The sequence below is a fragment of the Austrofundulus limnaeus genome, unplaced genomic scaffold (assembly GCF_001266775.1).
Source record: "Austrofundulus limnaeus strain Quisiro unplaced genomic scaffold, Austrofundulus_limnaeus-1.0 Scaffold403, whole genome shotgun sequence".
NCBI classification, from domain to species: Eukaryota; Metazoa; Chordata; class Actinopteri; order Cyprinodontiformes; family Rivulidae; genus Austrofundulus; species Austrofundulus limnaeus.
In genome coordinates, this window is record NW_013952805.1 from 241408 (window position 1) to 246089 (window position 4682).

The 4682-nt window shown below is 37.7% G+C and overlaps 1 long non-coding RNA gene across 1 annotated transcript; it reads right to left on the reverse strand.

Moving 5' to 3' along the window:
* Nucleotides 1-2425: 2425 nt before the first annotated feature.
* LOC106528755 (uncharacterized) lies at nucleotides 2426-3903 on the reverse strand. Its single transcript, XR_001311535.1, has 2 exons — nucleotides 3697-3903; nucleotides 2426-2787 (listed from the first exon to the last, which is right to left on the reverse strand). It is a non-coding gene; the product is annotated as an uncharacterized LOC106528755 (long non-coding RNA).
* Nucleotides 3904-4682: the final 779 nt, after the last annotated feature.

Genomic DNA, 4682 nt, shown 5'->3' on the forward strand with positions numbered 1-4682 from the left:
CTTCACAATTGTATACCACTTTGTGTTGGTCTTTCACATTAAATTCCAGTGAAATATATTTATGTTTGTGGTTGTAATGTGACAAAATATGGAAAAGTTCAAGGGGTATGAATACTTTTGCAAACCACTGTATCTCCTGAACCACTGTACAAATTTTAATTAAACTTATAGTAGTTAGCAATAATTGGACTGATAGACTTGGCGTTGACCTGATTCAAGACACCCTAACGGTCTTAACTCAGTCAGTTTTGCAAATATTCACCTAAAGTCTCATGTGGTTGTAGAGACTGATCTGAAACTTGTGTTTTAAGTGCTAACACATCTCCAACACTGTTGGCACAATGTCTCATAAACAACTGACTGAATTTAAATGAAACTCTGGGAAAGGTTTTATTGTTTGTAAATCTACAACTGATTATGGAGTCAACTGAATTCAAGTTTTCTGCCATAGCTAACTGACCTTAGCCTACTCAATAATTGATTATAACACAGTGAATTTCATAGATATTAATGTAAAATTAGGTGTTGTAGCACTCTCTCACAATTTGATCAAAATAAATTATTTGTTTAAGATGATGCGTGATATGCATTTCTTCAAGAAATGCTAGGCCTCTATTTTGCAGCATGAATCAGCCTTTTTTTTTTTTTTTTTTGTCTGGGTGCTGCCAGTACTGGTGGTGGGTCTTGTGGTAAAAAGTATATAAAGATGTTTGGATCCGATATTGAGTGGCTCTGTCTGGTTTCTATGGTGACACTGGACAGGAAACGGTTGAAACCACTGGAGTAAAACATCAATACAAGTCAAAAATGTTGACAGTAAAGGAGCAGATGAGACCCTTTTTTTTTATAAAACCCACCCAGCAGCTGTTTCTGTGAGGTGTTCGGCCACTTGAGTCTCCAGAGCCGCCTTCATGTTGTGTTGCACAGAAGCCAAACTTTCCGTGCTCCGTCGCTCTCTGCATGAGAGCATTTTTATGTTTACCCCCATCCTCTCCAGAGGATTGTCCTTTATTGTGTTGCCCACAAGTTTATTTAAAATTTTTTCGTGTGGTTTTCGACCCATTACGGCTCTCCCCTTCACAGACATTATGGCAGAAAACCCAGCATTAATTATTAACAGAGAATCCTCTTTAGCACATGTGCTGTCTGCAACAGATTGGAGCAATTACAGTAAAAGATGTCAACAGCGGTCTCTGGGTACTGCAGCACAAAGACGGCACCATCCGGCCTTAATGGGGCTTATCAGAAGGTGAGCAGATATGCACCTTTAATGAGCATTGCACAAACCACATTTTAGGTTTTAACTCCCTGTAAAACTGCGTCAGGACTGGGGATTGGAAGCTGAGCGTGTCGAATCACTGTCACACACGGAGTCATTAGTTACTGGGGAGCAGAATAAAAACAACATGTGAGCTTCAGCAATGAAGCTGAGCATTGATTTTACCTTGTGTAGGTAAGGAGAGGGGCTTTTATTGGGGACATTAACTTGACTGAAACAAAGGCCCAGCATTCCTTAAAAGAATCATCGGCTGCCTTTCATTCCAGGGTTAGAAACTACTGTGTTTATTCATGTTTAATACGATCTCGAGTATAATACGATAATCATTTTTTGAGATTAAAAAGCATGAAAAATCTAATCATCAATACCCCCCATTTTATGGATGATTTTTAGGGTTACATTTCTAGTATTATACATGAACAAAAAAAGGAAGTGATTATTTTCTGAAAGTTTAATCAAAAGTGGTGAGATGAGATGTTTTGCCAACAGACACGGTTCTTCATGTCAAATAAAACTTGCCATAAAAACACACTAAGAGCACTCACTGAAACAGTTCATCATTTCCTTAAAAAAACATTTATGAAATCGCTTCAGCATACTTGCTCTGGTTTTGTCTTATGCTACTGCTAGCTTTTAGCTACCATTTTGAAAATGTATTTTAGAGATCCTGATTCAGGTTAAATATTACTTTTGAACTTTAGGATGCAAAATGACCCCATTTTTTGTGAACAATAAAAAGTATATTGTTTATGCCAACACTATTTGGTTCGGTTCAATACTTTAGTCTCACGGTTCGATAAGTTTTCAATACAAAAAGAAGAAATGCCCTCCTTAACTTGTAGTTTATTTAAATTAATAATGTTAATATGTTTATACACCTCAAAAGTAGAATTTTTAAATTAAATGTTGCTGAAACAGCAAGTTTCTCATTGGTTCTTCACTCAACAGTGCAGCCTAGGCGGAGTAGTCGAACACAGATCCACTGATCCTTCAACACAGAGCATCTTCAGAAGACAAGTTAATAAAATATATTCTAAAAATATGTATTATTAGAGTGTATTGAACTTAAAGTACTGTATTGAACGGTTAGATACAGATATTTTTACATCATGTTATGTCATTCCCTCATCAGAAAACACATTTTTGACAGAAAAATTGCTAAAACTAGACTTTCCTGTTTTGAAAATAAAAACCACACACACACACACACACACACACACACACACACACTGCCCCCCACCCCCCACACACACACATTGGAGAATCATCTTGCTAAATCGAAGTTTTCTCTTGTCACGAGTGTCGTTTTGATTTAAAAAATAAANCACACACACACACACACACACACACACACACACACACACACAAATAAAATAAAATAAAATAAAATAAAAAGACACCAATCTCATGTTAGTTTTGATCAAAGCTTCAAAGAGTCTCTGCAGAGGGACCAAAGAGCTGCATGTGGCCCCAGAGCCGCCGGTTGTAGACCCCTATTCTGGGGAGCCCTGGTCAAGATAACAACATAAAAACAGAAGAATCATTAAAAATTAACAATAAAAGAGAAAAAGACAGTAAGTGAAAAATAAACAAAATAACATGCAAGCATGGGTTAAAACATGAGATAAAAAAAATACAACTATATTAGATAATAGATTATAATTTCTGTTTCTGATGCAGCATCTAAAAAACATCATTTAACAACTGTGGACATGTTTTGTGGGAAGTTTTCTGAGACATGAAGAAGGGAAGAAGGTGGTGACCTGTCATCAGCATATGGCAGGGTTCTGGTTCTGCCACAGCCCATCATATGTTCAGACATGAACAAATGTCAGTATTTAAAGTGTTTGAACTTTTGCCTAAAAATAAATAACCTTCTGCACACCATGTCAAAACTTCACCAACTATGGACTTGAAGAAGACATCTGCTGCAACAAATGTGTTCATTTTTGCCAATAAATTATGATGCAATTAATCCAAACAAATCAACTCCACTCATTTCCATCACGTCACGAGTTGTTCCATTTAAAATCAGACTGAACAGCCTTGCTTTTGTTGAACGCTCTGAAGTCTTATCTTCCTCGAGCTTTGCCCAGAGTCTGCAGTCAAATTTGTACCTCTTTCTCTGAGCAGCACCTTTGTGTCAATCAGGCCTTTTTGCACCTTATCAGCCCACAGCACTCTGTTCCCTGCTGTCTCTCGTCAATACTCGCTGTCACAGCCTGCTCCTGTCAGGATTCCTGTGTTTTTCCCTGTTTCCCCCCACTAATCACCACATTTTCAGGCTGAGCTGAGAGCTGGGACTGGGTGGACCTGGCACTGCTGTGGGTAATCACTCTGATCAGTTTGTTGGAAGTCACATGATGACACTTCAACCACTTTTAAAAGAAACTACTTGCGATCATAGAGTTTCCTACCTGTGTCTCCTTGCAGAATCTGCTGTGTGCTTCCCGAGTTCCCCAGTGAACTGATTAATGGGAATTACTCCAGTGACTCCTCTCTGCTGAACCTCCCTCTGTCAGCTCAGTCTGCTGTGAACCACTGCCTGCCGGCTCTCTCACTCATTGTCACCTCCTCGGACATCGGAACCTAACTGATCACCTCGCATCCTTTTAGGGTCCTGATCCGAGCTGTGAGCTCCTGTGAGCAAGTGACATCAGAAAAACTGAAAGACTCATAAAAAAATTCACTGACAACAAACTTAACCTGTTTCCTGTGCAAAACTAACACTACTGGAGTGAACTGGTTCAAACTACACCATAGTTCAGGATAATCTTTGTTTGATGTCATGAAAAAGGAAATGGCATTTAAAAGAAATTCTGCAGAACTCAAATCTTAGAGACGACCAGGAATTTGTGCAAACAAAAAGCGTCCCATTTAATCAGAAGCTTGGGAATCTTACCATTAGTTCTTATGTAATGGGGGGAGGAAGTGTTGACAAAAGCAGATAAAAAATATTCCTTCAAAGCCTGACCCTTTAAAAAATAGTTAGAAAATTCCCATTTTTTAGAAATGACTTGTTTGTTTTTTTTGTTTGTTTGTTGTTTTTTTGGGCCTTTAAACAAAATCTTTTTTTTTGCCACATCACTTTGTCTATGATATATTTTTGTATCAAATCTGATACACTGGGCTGTTTTGGTAACATTTTGCTCACAACAAAGTTAAATTAAGAAACAAAAGACAGTTTTTGATTTGATTTGATTTATTTAACAGGAAAAGATTATTAAAAATCAAGCCAGACTCAGCATAATTGCTGTTTTACAGCAGGTTCCTGTTCTGCAGCACATAAAACACTCAGAATTACAGCATCACAATCACATCATTATTATTATGTCATAGACACAGACAAACAAGCATACCAAACTTCAAAAAGGCAGCATTTGCAAAATAGGACATCTAAATA